Here is a 16636-nt window from a genome sequence, read left to right as displayed (position 1 = left end):
TACTTAGGAAGAAACGTTTAAATGCTTGAGAAGGTTATATATGAATTTAAATGCTCAAACTTACCTCTGAATAAATCAGAGTACTTCATATTTGGTAAGCAGGAAAACATTTTATCTTTTCAGCTTGTCTATTTACAGCTGAACATCACATAACCTTCAGAGGATGTTTTTACTGAGTGTCTCCCTATATGAGCAAATTCAACAAAGCCAGAGTAAGGTAGTGTCTCATCGTCACCAAGAAAACTGGATTTTTAACAATAACTGAAATTATTTTTTCCACTAATCCATACTCTCCCTGACACCCTCTGACCATGCGTCAGGAGTTACTCTAAGGACCATCCTCAGTACAGTCCTTGTAGACCCTTATTTGGCAGGTAAGAAAGTTCATTTCTGATGGGACCATTCAGCACCTTCAGAACCCAGAGTGGGAGAAGAGACACAAGCTCTTTTTACTACTGTAGTTGATGCCAGTATAATGAAAAAACTAGTAGAAAACTGGTATCTTTATCACACGAGTGATGAGGCCCAAGGACACATTGAAATAAAAAAAAAAATAAAAGTGTCTAATAGCTGCTGATGTAAACAGCAAGTTCCCTTCATATATTTCTTCAGGGTGTTTTGATTTGGCAAGACAACATAAAACATTGTTTAATTTTGATAGAACATAAGTTTTTGAAGCATTTGCTTGTCCATCAAGATGAAAAATTAACTGTAACCACAGCTCTAGTTGTAGCACTCCTAGTGAAGAGTTCTGTCATGACAGGGGAACTAAATTAAGTCAATCACATACCCAAGAAATATAATTAGTTGCACATCCCTTGCACATGCAAAATCATATTCAATTATGGGTAAATTAAATATCTGTGGTAATAAGGTCACTTGAACTTCTACTATATAGAGGAAACTCAGATCTTTTGAAATCACAGGAACTGAAGAGAAAAGTCTGACTTCTTGCTTCCCAGACATCCTCATGTATTGGCATCACAGGGATTCTGCTGATGAATTGCATGGGCTGTGTGGGACTGGAGACTGAGGGAGGCACACTAGCATGATCTTGAAACCACGGTGTGCATTAGAAAGCATGTTTCCCACCAGCAGCACGGTGCTACAGAAACTCTGTGTCAACTGACCCTATGCCCTATGTCCTGTGCATCAAGAACTTGCCTCATAATGGTGGAGGTAATTGCATGCCTCAATATTCATCCCTCTCTTCCAGCTACTTGTCTTACTCTGTAGGATTCCTTTGACTAAAGGCAGAAATATTTGACATGTAATGAAGTTGCAAAATACCCTATGTATTTCTGAGTGTCAGTTGCTGGTGTTGTTTGGTCTTGTATTTATATGTACAAGAGGAGTCATCTGTCAAGCCTGGTGTAATGAAAAAAATGCTTCCTGTTGAAACCAGATCATTTCATCACATACCTGTAAAATACAACTAACTTGAATGCATTTAAATGATTATATATGAACTAATTAGAGTCTGAGTGAATGATTGGTGAAGCTGTGGATAAATAGGCCAAAACAAGGTGGTTACAACAAATTGGCAATAGTTATCTCAAGGTCCAGCAAAGCTGTGCTGTTCAAATGATTGTATTAGCAAGCAACGAAGGAACTGAGGTTGATCTAATTAAAACTGTATACTGAGTTATAAAAAGAGCGTAGAAGAGTAAACAAGTGGTACAGTCTAGATTAATTTGCAATAAACATGGAAGCAATCACAGCATGATGTTCAAGTGTCCAGCACAAAGGAACTAGGATTCATAAATAAAAAAATCCTCTGCAAGCCCGTGTTTCTTGCAGTATAGATGACGAAGCAACGGTAAGTGTGTTTCTGAACATAAAGCTGCAAACCTAAAGGTCTGATTATGAAGATGATGAAGAGGCATAGTTCTTTGAGAGCTCCTCATCAGTTTACAAAGTAACGTTCCGCAATGGATTGGTTTGTGAGACTGAAGACGAATGACTGAATCAAAGCGAATTTCATCAGGTGCAAGGGGTGTATGCGGTGGGATCACAGCAAGCATAAACAGCAGGAGCAAGGCAGCAGCCGCCACAGTCTCATACATGCTGTGAGCAGAAAACAATCCCCCTTGGCCACATCACAGAAGATTATGCCACACATACTTTGGCATGCTGGCGTCGTAAGCAGCCATAGTAAAGAGAGAAAGGGAGATATTTCAACAATGGAAATGGTAAAGGGCACGACCCCATTGACTTCAGCAGAGTTCTGACGGTTTTCAACAATACAGCTATAATGAAGAGCTAGTTAATTACAAATATATAGCCAATTAAACAGATTCAATAAGTTATTACGTTATGAGGGTTTTGTGTTTGGTTTTTAACTATAACTGATGGGAAACCATGTATTTAAGCCCTGAAAGTTAATTCATTTTTTCAGAATTGGCTGAGAATAAAACCACACAGACAGAAAAGAAGAAAAGGTCTATTTTCTTCCTGATATAAACGTACAACTTTCATTGGCATTTTAGTGCAGCATTCTCTCCTGCATACATAATATGGCCATACATAATGTGACTTCTATGAGATGTCACTCTTTCAAATTTTTTGATCTGCTGTATTACCTCAAACTTTCCACTTCCTTACTGCTGCCTCCCAACCATGCAGATTTTTTTAGAAGAGATACCAACTTTTCATATACTCTTCCTATGGTAATACAATTTCCATCTTCAATGGGGACTGAATACAGCTATTTCGGGTTAGGGCTGATGAGTGGCAACATTATAAGCACTTTTGTTTTGTATTCTTCTTTGGTAATAAACCCAAGTATAGTATTTAGCTTTTTTTTTTTGTGGCTATGATTTTGGAGGCTTTCCTTTTCTCTGTTAGCCCAATATACCGTTTTTTGTCGTTGAACTGAACAATTGAGACATTTCTCCCAATATCCTACAGACTTTTCCCTTGGCTCAAGAGTAATTATTTCACAGTGAAGTACTGTTGTCCCCCACAGGTCCAATCATCCACACCATCCAAATCTTGCTGAATCTGAACACTTTTTCTTTGTTATTTTTCTGTACCTCCAAGGGAGTAAGTGTGGCTCTAGGCTCTGGTATTTTTGTGCAGCTTTTACTGTATCGCACACAGCACCTTTTTTTCAGGGGTTCATCACATAATTTTTTTTTTCTTTGGGGTTATTTTTATAAATTTGCTCTAACTTTTCTCTTCTTACAGAATCACAGAATTGTAGGGGTTGGAAGGGACCTCGAGAGATCATTGGGTCCAACCCCCCTGCCAGAGCAGGCTCCCTAGCACATATTGCACAGTATTCTTTAATGATTTTGTGACTGAAATAGTCCATGTTTCATCTCTATATCAGATTTTTTTATTTAAATTTTAAATTAGAATGAAAATGGAACAGTCAATTTTGAGAAATTATTTCATATATACTTTACTAAGATTTTTCTTTTATAATTTGTCCTTTATGGGTTGCAGAATGTCTTTCCATTTAATCAAGGGCTAGGCTGTGGGAAATTAGGGGTCTGTTAGGATTTTTTTCATGTAGCTATAGATTTGACTGCCCAAATGCTGCAAATACCAGCACTGAAAAATAATATTGTTATAAAGGCTTCTTCATTTATTGACTGTTATCTCAGCACTGAACATGCTTTCAGACTACACAGCTGACCTGAAGAAGAGACATCCAAGACAAAACAGGTTGGTGCTTTCTGTGCCCTCTTTAAATCTCCTTTTGCCTAAGGCTGTGAGACAGGAAAAGTTTGAGCTTTTTTTTGACATGTATTAAGAGCCTGACTTCTAGTTCAACTAATTCTTCCCTCAATCCTCTCTCACAAGTGGGTGATAACATGGTCTAATACTTATGCTTTTTTTTTACTAAGGTGAGTGGGTTTAAAAGAAAGCTTAAAATATGGTAAATTGAAATTCATGATTTTTTTGGAACCAGTAAAATTCCCCTAGAGAATACAGAAGTGTAAAGGAAAATAAAGTTAGAAGCTGGAGGCAAGAACAGCAGTTTTTGAGTATTTAGACCATGAAAGAAGTTAGTTATATTTAAAGCCAGCTAGAGAAAACAGTTTCTAAAGGGAAGTTAGCAGTGGGAACTAAAGGAGATATCTGTGGTAGCCAGGAAAGATGCCTGAAGGCCATAGCAAGCTAGGGCAGCTGCCTAAGTAATTATAGCTCATCTCAACAGAAGCCCCACATTAAGAAGTAAAGGAAGAAAAGCTACTGACAGTGGCAAGGAGACGGCGAGACCTGAAGGACGAAAGGGCTCTGTAATTCACTGACAAACTGAACATGCTCTGCTTTAATATTCCTAGCTCAGTGCAGGCAGGCTCAAATCTTATGTTAAGGTGACAGAGGGGACCTGGGTGTACTGGCTAGGCTAAGGCAAAGTGTGCCAAGTGTGTATATTTCTCAACCCTATTTCCTCCTTTAAATGCGATTGATATTAGGGGCTGGATATTGCCTGCATTCTTAGAAGCATCTTCGGCTCTAGATACTAGACAGGTATTTGAAAGTATTTTAAAGCAGTATATTTAATGATGGGGGATACCACCTGGGAGTCTAAGTGAGACTTCAAACTGCCTGAGCTAATTGGATTGCTATTATTTGAGATAATCTTATTGGGATGCTTGGAAATGAGTTTTATTCTTCATTAAAAGGACAAAGGGCTGCGTCTTTAAAGGGCAACACTAATGTATGCACAGAGGGCAAAAAATAATGTTCTCTAAAGCTCTCTATGGGCTCCTGCCAGTTGTGACTAATGTTGGTGCAGGTATTAGGAAAACACAGACAAATGTGATGATGAAGAAAGAAGAACGGAGATTAAAAGAAAAGTGGTTTGAAAGCTCTGCTCATACTACTGTATGAAGAATAATATATGAGGCCTGTGTAATGAAAATGATAATGTGTTCTGTCATTTTATTTCACATAATTAGACTGTGATCCTGGAAGCTGGGTTTTTTTTTTGTGGCTGAAGCTCCGTATCTGGTTAGAGTCCTCCTGGATTTTCTTACAGTTTTCTGCAGCATAGTTTGAGATGCAATGGGTCCAGGCCTGAGGAGACACTGATGCTCTGATGTTCTCAAGGGATACAGTGGCAGAGTCCTGGTAAGGTCCCCTGAGTGTCCCCAGCATACTGCTGGGTTGCTCAGATCCAAAGGGAGCTGTCTGGCTTATCATGGATGGATACTCAACGCCAGAGAAGAGGAGGAGCTAGATCCAATTAGAAACCGTCTCTAATACCCAGCACAAAACTGCTGCTGCAAGACATGGCTGGTTCTGGTAGAAAGTTGCAGCACTGATTTGCTTTCATCCTTTCTTAATCCTTTCACATTAACAGATCCACTTTGTGTGGCTGACTGCAGAAAAGATGGTGAGGTAGATGCAGGATCTGTACAGCAGGTCTAACTTCAAGTGTTTGTCAAAATAATTCTCTATAAGTAAGGAGCCGCTTTCTATGACTTTTGGGGGACTATTTTCTTCTAGAGTAAATCTGGCAATCTGCTCATTTGTATTTTTAAGTGCTTTCCAAGCTTCATCAGCAGAAACAAGCTGGATACCATTACCCTGAGTAACCAAAGGTCAGTAACTTGATTCTTGTCAATGAAAACAAAAGTATGGTGCCATGTGAGCTCGAAAAATGCAGCTTAGCTTGTAAAAAAACCCAAACAGTGCAAATGAGGGGCAGAGAAAGAACTGCTTGGTGAATAGCTGTGAAGAGCAAATACAGGAGATTTTGAGTCAACCTGCAGGAAATGCCTGAAATGAAAAAGTGACTACCTTTATTAGCCAAAGTATTTGCTAAAATGCCTTGCTTTATTTCTTTTTCTGGCAGATACCATGTTCAGCTGCTTCTGAACTACTGACATCAGTGAGCACTGTGGCTCTCTAGCCCTCTGCTAAGATCCATGGGGTACAATTTGCCTATTCAGCTTGATATAGTAGTGTCTTAGACAATATATAGACAACTGGTCATGGTAAGTGATGAATATAAGCGAGAAGAATTTCGGGCTGCAGGTTCAATATAATTAATGAAGTGTTACTAAAGCATTTTAAGAGAAACTGGTTCCTGCATTTACAATGTGCTGTAATGATTTACTTAGAAGTCTCCCTTTAGACTCGGTATACAAGTTACAAATGATGCAAAATGTTGCTGATCAGAGATATTGACAATCGCTCATTGGTATTGACATATACAAGAGTCTCCACTGGTTGCCAGTGCAATTATGAACTGACTTTAAAGACTTGCTTTTGGCCCAAGGCTAAAAGAGGACCTTATTTCTCGTCTTACTTCAAAGGTTCTCCTATCGTACTCTTCAGTTGTTTCCTCCAACAGATCAAATTAACAACAATAATAGTAAAGGTTATAGTAAATAATCATAATCTGAAAGCTTCACGTGTTCTTCTCCTTTATTCTCCATCTGTTTGTTCTGGACTGTTTATTCAGCTCAAACAGATGGTAATGACTTCTAAGAGATATTTACAGTATTACCCCAGTAAAACTTCCTTTCTATCAATGAGATATTTGGAAAATAGGCTCGGGATTTAGATTTTGAATATGTTCTTTAAAAAAGCCTAAGTGATTGAAGAAAAAAATATCTCCCCCTGAACACAGGGGTTCTGACTTGAGGTGGCTGGATTTCTCCTAAATCGCTGTCCTCCATGTTTCCGTTGACTAGGAATATCTGAAAATATCATAGTAATCTCGTAACTAAAAGTTAGAAAGACTCTGTATCTTGGAGTATTTTCTGAAACAAAGGAATAGAAACAAAATCTCTCATTGGAGAAGACCCACTAAGTAAGTAACACTTACTTAGTTACCTAAGATCTAAAAATTTGACTCATGCCTTACAATGGCTCTGAGAACCACTGTGAAAGTTGCACTGAAACGTGCTGAAGTAGGGAAAAGAAGGATGGTTAAAAAATTTTAGTCAAACTGCAACCCTACTTCTCTTTTCTTGCTTGAATTTGAGGGTGTGAGCACTCTGAGTTTTGTGGCTGAGAGCTATTTCCTTTATTTTCATATGAGTATCAAAAGGGGATTCCTATCAGCTGAGATGCATTATTCTTGACAGTCTGAAAGAAAGCATTTGCTCCTTGAGAGTGTGTGGCATGTAGTGCTTACACTTCTGCTTCAGAAAGTCTGTTGCTCATTACAGAAATGTTAAGTCTATACTCCACCCTGGCTGCTCTGTTTCTGTGGAAAAAAATAATACATCCAACAAGCCATTGTAACACCTATGAACTATCACCAATAAACAAATCTCTGTCTCCTTGTGCTCCAAACAGCTGTTGGTAATTACCCTCCTCCCATGGAAACAGAAACACATCTGGTGTCTGCAGAGCAGCAATGAAACAGAGAGGAGACAAGCCAAAGCATCTGTCCCAGGTGTACACAGCTGCATCATCCCAACACTGCTGCTCCACCTGAGAGCCATGTTTCATGTAAGTGGTGGGGCAGGAGAGAGATTAGGAGAAAGTGGAAAATACAATAGGTACTTCCTTTATGTGTCCCATCATGGCTGAACTGTTTGGCTTTGTCATCAGATCTCTATGTGATGTTTATTGTTCCCATTTTTCTATGTTCTTCATGGTTGTGTTAAAGGGACTAACTGGCCTAAATTATCAAGTTTATGATTTTTGAGGAAAAGTTTTCTGTGTGAGGAAGAAAAATACGATATTTACTATTTATTAGCTCCTCTAATATCTTATCTTATGACCTGTAGAAACAAAGTAATCAAGAAGTTGGTTTTTTGTCTGAAATATCATAATTTCAACGTTGTTCATCAGCAAAACACATCAAAACAGAAGCCTAAACCCTGTGGTTATGAGTGAATTTTAAAGAACTGTAAGATTAAAAAAAAATGAAAATATTATGGAGCCTGTAAGCATGTTGCATCATGTATTTTAGTTTTACATAGCAAAATTAATGCTAGGAATGTTTGACAATGCATGAAAATGAAAAGTGAGATTCTCTCATGTTGCCTTGTATTGTTGCTGAGGTTCATATGAAAAATAGGAAAACACTAAATATTACAAAAAAGCTGATGACATGTTCGTGTACTGTAGTATATGGTAGGCCATGTCCATGTATTTGTTTGAACTGTTTTTCCTCTTACATTTAAGAATTAGAGATTTTTTTTGAATTTTCTTCCCTTTGTCTCCTTTTTTCCCCCTAGAGCAAAAGGAAAGGGAAAAAAAAGAAGTCTGACTTTTGTTTTTGGATTTTCTTTTCAATTGGGCCTTTGATATAGAAGACACCTGCATGAAAAAATCTTCAATTTTTCTTTAAAAATCTAGTTTCCTTTCTGATAGACACTTTGCTGAGAAGTCATTTTCTGTCATGTGAAGATCTAACACAAGTAATGCCATATTAAAACATATTCTAGCTTGAGCCAAATTCATTAATACAAAATCAATGTAGCTGGGTGCTGGCAAAGCTACTGTAATCTGGTATTAGTTGTAGAGGTAGCTAGAGGTAAGAGGTTCCCAAGGATCAGCTCTCAGAACGGTAACAAAAGGTGACAAATGCCAGAATTGACTTGACTTTACATCCTCATATTTGTTTTCTTCTTTTTTTCCTTTTAGCTTTTCCTTTCCTGCCAGCATACATTGTTCTGCAGTAGTTCAAAAATTATTATTATTGCTCTCTTTGTCTCTTTTCTATGCCTAGCTCTGCTACCCACCAGGAAACCCTTCCCTGTGTTGTTTGTGTCCCACTTTTATTTTGTACTTGATTAGTGGGTAGCCTTGACTTTATTAGATTATCATTTATTATTGTGCCTAAGAAAGTAAGTGAACAAGTAAGAGGGTAAGACTCTTCTGCAGTTAAATGCAACTGTGATGGTGTTAATGGGTATTGAGAAGATGCAAATGCAGGAAAGAGAAGAACTGTTCCTGCACAATAAAATGTTCTTCATTACAGACAGTGCTGAACACAGCTAATTATACTCCTGCATTTTCGTTTACTTATTTGATGTCCAAAGTAAGCCTGGACAACTGTTTGTTGCACTACCATATCCAACTATAATGTTTTGTTTTCATCAGGTTTGACTTTGGTTCCACTAGTTCTTATTTTTGTTTATACATTTTGCTGTTAACTTTTTCATTTCTTCATTAATGGCGTGAGTCCCAAGTGCCCAGCACCTCAGGAGAGGAAGAACTACCCCTATCTCTGCACGTGGTGAGATGGTACAGATTTATTTTATTTTATTAAATGACTGTTTTCTCTCCAAGTGAATTGCCCAAACTCCCTCAGCTGAAAATGTGATAACTGTTGAGGCTGAAAGCTTGTAAAGGAGAAGAATACAGTAGGCTCATACATTTTCTGAGGAATTTTTATGAGAATCGCTTTTTACAAAATTTCCCAATTGATTTCCTACATTATTACTCCTCTGGCTCCCAATAATGTTATTTAGACAGAGAAATATTCCGACAACATATCTTCCCATTTACACTTTGCTTTCAGCACTGGCCTAAAAATAGGCCATTATAGTCTGGAAAAAAATACAAAAAGTAGAACTTTTCCTTCATGTTGCTTAAAAATGCAGCCTAACTAATAGTTGTCTGACATGCATCTGCTATTCTAATTTAAAAATTTTCTACCATGCTAACCATGCAGAGGTGGACTAATTTGATTAACAAATAGGTAAAGATAGTAAACGGGTAATTTAATATCTACAGTGCAGGCCTGATTATTATGGAATATCTCAGTATGTTCAAGGAGAAAACTATGAGCAGGCCCTGCAGCAATATTAGCAAGCCCAGCAGACCCATTACCATGGCATGAGTGGCTTTTAGGTCAGTCAGGTTAAAAAAAAACTTGCTCCAGACCAACCCACATCTAGGTATTCATCTTAGACAAGGTAGTATGTGTTAATATAATGCCTACAACAGAACTTATTGTGGTAGTAAGGTCTGGGCCAAATTCTGCCTGCCATGCCCATGGAAAGTAATTCCATTAACTTCAGTTACAATGCATATGGAAAAGCGTGCACTAGTATACAACTAATCAAAAGAGCTCCTTGGCAGAGGCAGTAAGTGGCAGATGCCTTGAGGGGCTGCTCTGATTAGCAGCATGCCCCACTTCTTCCATTCAGTGCATTAGTTTTCCTACTGCACCAGAAAAGATTGGAGCTAGGGCCACCTGCTGTTACAAGGAAGATGAAGTTTAGGTAACTGCAAGCTATCCATTGATGAAGAGCTCCTCCTCCAATATTTATGCATGCAAGGGAAGTTCTAGACATTGGTTGCGTACAGAGGACCGTACATTGATTTTGAACTTGTAGTGCCTCATTGTGAAGGCTTTAGGCATAACAATTTTTAGTTCCAGATTTATTATCACTGTAGTATGCTATAGAATCATGGAATCATAGAATATCCTGAATTGGAAGGGACCCGTAAGAATCATCAAGTCCAACTCCTGGCTCCACACAGGGCCAGCCAATTCAGAGCATGGGACTGAGAGCATCATCCAGAGGTTAAAGTACAGAGCCCCAGTGTTGGTGGGGCAGTATATTACAACTAATAATTTCTTGCCATGAATCAGAGATCACAATAGAGAAATCCTGAACCTGCTCTAAGATCAAAACTTTGTTTATCTGTAGTTATGTAATTTTACAGCATAATATATTAACATAGGCCTATTGGCTTTAGGAAAATTAGGATATTTACATCAGTGTCAGTAAAACTCAACATGATCTATGGGGCTTGAACTGTGTGTTAAGAGACTCTTAAATGGAACAGTATGCTCTGGATATTGGTATTTCATTTGTTAAATTCACTGTATGGAGAGAAATTTTCACCAAAATTTAACTCTTTAAATAATTTTGTTATGTTTTAGACCTCCAAAATTATATGCTTCTGTGATTCTACTAAATAAAGCCAACAATGATGAAGTCCTGCTTACTTACAAGTCTTTGTTTATCTGAAAAGATGTTGGTACTTATGCCTTATTGTATGACTTAGAGGAGAATGGGAGGGCAATGACAACAGAAGCTGGTGACTCCTTTTTTGAGGAATGAAGGTACTGGATGGGATATACTGAGGAAATTGAGAAGTGCTGTGCCAGTAAAGCAAGGAAATTTCTTAGAGTTTCAGACACAAGGAACTTGTAACGAAGAGGAGAAATGACTGAGTGATGACTGAGCAACAGCAATGAATAGTTGGTCTCAAAAGAAGGCATGTGTTCAAATTGAAAAGAAAGATAAAGGCATTGATTGTTAAACACAGGGTTATGGTAGACATTAAGAGGTGAAATGTCTATATAAACTGATATTGCCACAACAACAAAAATGTATAAACTTGCCATGAGCAAATTAGGTTGGATATTAAAGTGTTCCCAAACACCAATGCGATTCCTGAGCAGCCATCTCATAAAAGTAGTTGAAGCGAGAAACCATTTTCAGAGGGAACTTGATAACAGGATTATGTGATGAGGTTACAAGATAAGACAGGCAGGATGCAATTATCCAGATCCCTTCCAGACCTATACCCTTGGGAGAAAAGAGGAAATCAAAAGCTGTGGCTTACAATGCACTGCAGGTGTGTATGTGGCCCGGCATGTAACCCGCAGTTTGCCAAAGCTGGATACTAATCTGACTCATCTAGAAGTGCTAAAATGATCTATTCTCTCCATTAGCCCCTAGAAAAGCATACAGCTGTTAAATGAACTGTCCAAAGATATGTATTAACATGAAGCTGATGAATGCAACTACTTGTCCTTCACTGTAGCGATGTTCCTACCTCCAAAATAGTCTTGTGCTTAAAAGACATCAGCAAGTAATGAATATTAAAAACTCAAGTAAGAAGGCAGTGATGCTACTAGAGAGAAGAAAGCATTTAGGAAAGTTTTGCTCCTTTGCCTTTTTCAGATTTTTGCTTGCAGATACTTATCAGCAATTCATCAACTTGTCAATTTGCCCCATAATCTCTGAGTGCTCTAGCTACGTTCTAGCCTAACACAAGCAAAACTTTCTCTCCAGTTGCTAGGTAACTCCAGTGTCTGTTCATCTGTGGTACCTGTTATCAGCTGCTCACATCTTTCTTTATTTTTCATCTTGACCATAGTAATGTGATATAACTGGACACAGAAGCCTCCAATGTTTAAGAGACTCTGTAAACTTGTCAAGTGCTGCAGCCCATCAACATGAGCTGCCCTCTTCAAAAAATTATGTACCATTCATCTCAAGCTAAAAGGAGGTTTCAGTTCTCATCTTTAGTTGGTTCTTTGCATATTTTAAGACTACTTTGAAGCTGTGAATGGGATAAATTCTACATGAAATTTCATCTTTTAGTTCAATGGATGACTTAGTAATAATGTTTTAATTCAGCATTCTAATTCTGGGGAGGGAAAAACACAAGGGCAGAATGGACAAAAGTCCTCCCCCAGGAGCTAGGGAACACAAATCCATCAACATCTGCTATAAATACCCAGGCAATATAAGTATTTTCAAAACTCTTAGAAAAACCTTACCAAAACAAACTTCTTTGCACTCTCCTCCTCTGGGAGACAGTAAAAAAATTCATAGAAACATTGCTTTCTGAATAGTTAGGAATTCTAGTGAGAGAAGTGACATAAAATTATATGCAAACCAAAGGACTAGGAGAGCAACTGACTTTATTTTGTTGAATTGCAGTAACTTCTAACAGCCATATTCTGTTCTAACAAGAAAACACCTATCTCACACACGATGGCAAAAAAAACCCTGCTCCTGAAATAATTGCTCTAACTACAAATCTAGCTCTAATGTGAGGATACAACAGGTGGAGCAGAAGTTCAAGGGAAGATGTAGATAACAGTGAGAGATGAACTAGGAAATGATCAGAGTGTATCTGCTACCTCAACCGAGACTCCAAGGTCTGAGGAATTCAGTTTTGAGACATCTTTGCTCACATTACTGTCTGCCAGAAAAAAGTTTACTTGGTGGTGTCTTTTCCATAGAGGGATCTATATGTGTCTAGCTGTCTATATTCTGTCTCTCTATACAGACATTTATCAGCTAAATACATACATAATTTATTTAATAATTTATTAAGGGAAGAGTAAGAAGCAAACTCAGAATGCTTCTGTCTGGAAAGAAAAAATGTGCAGCTGTCTGGCCCCTAGCCGATTTGTTAGATTTCCTACACAGAATTTCTTGATAACCAGGAAAACATTATCAAATACATAAGGATTCACTAAAATAGTTTTAAAATTGATGAGTCCTCTGATCTAAATATACAAATAATAGTGAAAGATTTTACAAGTGTTTTCCAACAATGTGTTCTTAGTGATAATAAGACACCAGTTTTCAAGTGTTTCATCAATTACTTACTGTAGTCAATAGACTGAATTTCCATCACAAACAGACAGCCTTCTCTATAGAAAATAGACAAATAAAAAGCTCTACATAGATAAACACTCAAAACACTGTATATAGTCAGACCCTGTTGGATGGTGCTAATAGTTCTCTCTGTATCTTCTGATATTTAAAACTCCCCAAACTGCCCTTTCCACACTACTTTACTTGGAAAGCTGTAATGTTCATAGGTTTCTCATTTATGATGCTACACATTAGAATACCTTGAACTTTTGTTTATGTCAAGGTCTTGAAGCTATATTCAGAACCCACAGTACATTTGAAAATTATTTCCACACAATATTGTTTCCATCTTGATGGGAAAAAAGTGATGTCTTGGAGAAAATCTGTATGTTTGACCTTTAGAACATCAATCCACAAAATTCTGCTTTGCTGATGTGGTGGTATATGTAATATCATCTGTGTTTTATTTATGGTATGTCAGAGATGTGCATGCAAAATAAGATGTCTAATATCATACAAGGTATTTTATAATTTTGAGCCATGATTTTATCAGGTGATAAAATCCCTCCTCCCTGGAAGAAGCTATGTCCTCTAAGTCTACTGGACTTATACTTCAAACAATGATTTCCTTCACCATCCATTCTTGCTTTGATTGCCATCTACCTTATACACTATGAAAGATTGGAAACGAGTCTGTGATAAATAAATCAACATCAAAGACATGTAAAAATTTAGAATTAAGTTGGATGAGCAGTCTTAAAAGTGGAATTTCATATTTTTGGGGTACTTGGCTTTATATCCTTGACATACTGCTAGTGCAGCATTCTTTTACTCATGCACATACTTGAATGCAGATTTACAGTGTATTGAAGGGCAAAGACGAAAAGGAGCAGCTCTGCTTGTAAAGGTATAAAATTTAGGAGGTCCAGGAGAAAAAATAAGTTTCTCTGTGCTTTGAATGATTACCTTTAAATAGCATGGTGGAATTGATAAATGATATTCAGATTACCTTCTGTGGCTGCACAAGTTAAATGTTGTTATACCAGAAATTGCAAGTTTCATTAAAGCCCCCTTTCCACTGATTTACAGAATCATGGTCCCCATTACTGCTTCTTTTTCTTACATTCATTACTTTCCCATGGCCCATTTTCAGCAAGAGGGCAACCTTGTTTTAAGTTTATTAAGTTATTCTTCTGGGAAATAAGAGATCTCAGAGGCTGAGAAAGGACTAGAGTTTAGCTCTCATGTTGTTGAATGCTTCAGTCATTGGAAAATTTTATGGATGATTCTTTCCTTGACTGATTTTGAGTTGAACTCTGTGCTCTGTATGTGTATTAGGCACAATTTGTGCAGGATTAGGGAGTATTTAGGTGCTTTGCAGATGCTAGTGAGTTGCATTACAATATAGAGACCACTCAGCTCAAACTGGCGAAAGGAGTTGAGGATTAAATGTCTTGTGAAACATATCTAATATAGATGGTAAGTACCACTAGAGCCAGGTTGTCTCTGACAGTAAGTGAACAGAGCTGCTCTCTACAACTAATGTGCTTAAATTCCATTTAAGATTATTTTGATAGTGGAAGGTATGAATAGAGCCCCAAGTGATTTGTAGAAAAGAAAACATGACAGAGGTTAGATGCTTATTCAGAGATTGAGGCACCCAGTTCAGAAGGATGAGAAAGAATATTCTAAGTGAGAAAATGAGATGGAGTGCAGTTTTGTCTTATCAGAAAAAAGTAAGAATAAATTATTTGCACCTGTACTTTTACATTACTGAATGACATGCCGTTAGATGTGTGAAAAGGAGTGGGTTGCAGTCAGGCTAAACAGAAGCTTGTACATGTGTAATATCACAAGAAAGAAAGAAGTAAACAAGACAAATCTGGTGGCTATCTTTCCTGGTAATGCCTAGGAGGAAGTGGTGCTTTCCCTCGCATGAACCCACAGCAGCGTTTGTCATACACAGCTTAATCGAAAAGAAATACATTGTGAACTATTAAATGCACAAACTGTCTCTGACTCATGAATTTCCTGAGTTACAAATCACTGGAGGCCAGGAAAATTTTGGGTAGGGATTGTATGTGTTTTGTGGCTTCTCTGGCATCTGCTATTGGTCAATTTTGAAGACCAGATACTGTGCACTGTTCGGCCTGCTGGTTTTGTTCTTGACTTTTCAAGTTCATATAAATCATCTAAAGGGCTCTATTTGCTTAAAGGGGGAAGATATGGTACGGCAGAAGGAGGTTTATCCTACCTTAACACTTTGTCAAGGACAAAAGAGAACACTCCAGTACTGCCTATACCGCTCTATTGACCTAGAAAGGAAAAAAAAATAGTTTAAAGTGGTCATTTAACTTCCAGGTAGATAAATTCAGACAAAGTGATTCCTAGTTTTAGAGACTTGTAAAGTTGTTTCACTGGTCTAATTTTTATCATGCCAGAAACAAGAGAAAAAGACTAACCAAAAGTGTTTCTTCTCCCTTTAACATATAATGCTCAAATGCTCCTGATGATGCCCTACTACAAATCACTTTGCTTTTCTCACCCGTCTTTCACAGACAGACACTTATCTTCACCAAATACACATTAGCTACTTCTGTGAGTTTATCTGCTCAGTCTCCCGAGGACCAGCATTGCACCTGCTTTTTTTTTTTTTTAGTATTAGCTGCCTTGTCTTTAAGAGCCTTAATGGATGTTTTATTAAAACTCACTCTCTCCTTTGCTCTGGAGAGCAGAAATTATTTTTTTTTTCAATGGCTCAGCGAAGTCTAGTAAAAAATGTAGTAATCTTTGGGCAGAGGCATCTTAGCCAAACAGTATTTCAGGCTGCTATTCACAATAGAAATTTGGAAATTTAGTTGAAAAAATTTCCACTCCTTCTGGTGAAATACGATCTTTTTACCTTCATAGAATTGCCTAGCTTGGAAGAGACTCTTTAGTTCATCGAGTCCAACTATAGATCATAGAATCCAACCTCCACTGTGAGTCACAACAGGAAAGATTTTGGGGTTTGAAAGGAGGATGAATAGTTTTACAAGTCACGTCCTTGAAAAATTCTCTGTATTTGGAACTGTAATTAAAAAAACAGAGAGTATAATTCACAGATTGATGATAATATATTTAAAGAGAAGACATAATGGAAAAGATGCTTTGAACTTTGTGCACCACAATACATGATGTCATCTCATGTATTTTCTCTGAAAGATTAATTGACTTTACATCGAATTTCACACGAACCACATATTTCTTCAAATGTATGTTAAAAGTGAAGACTAAACACACATTTGCCAGAGGTTGGCACTTGGATTTTAAATTAGATACTCAGATATCATTCTGTGTGTGTGTGTGTCGCG

Source organism: Gallinula chloropus, assembly GCF_964237585.1.
Source record: "Gallinula chloropus genome assembly, chromosome: 3".
Taxonomy (NCBI): Eukaryota; Metazoa; Chordata; class Aves; order Gruiformes; family Rallidae; genus Gallinula; species Gallinula chloropus.
The sequence above is the reverse complement of the archived record's forward strand: the minus strand, read 5'-3'. Positions refer to the sequence as shown.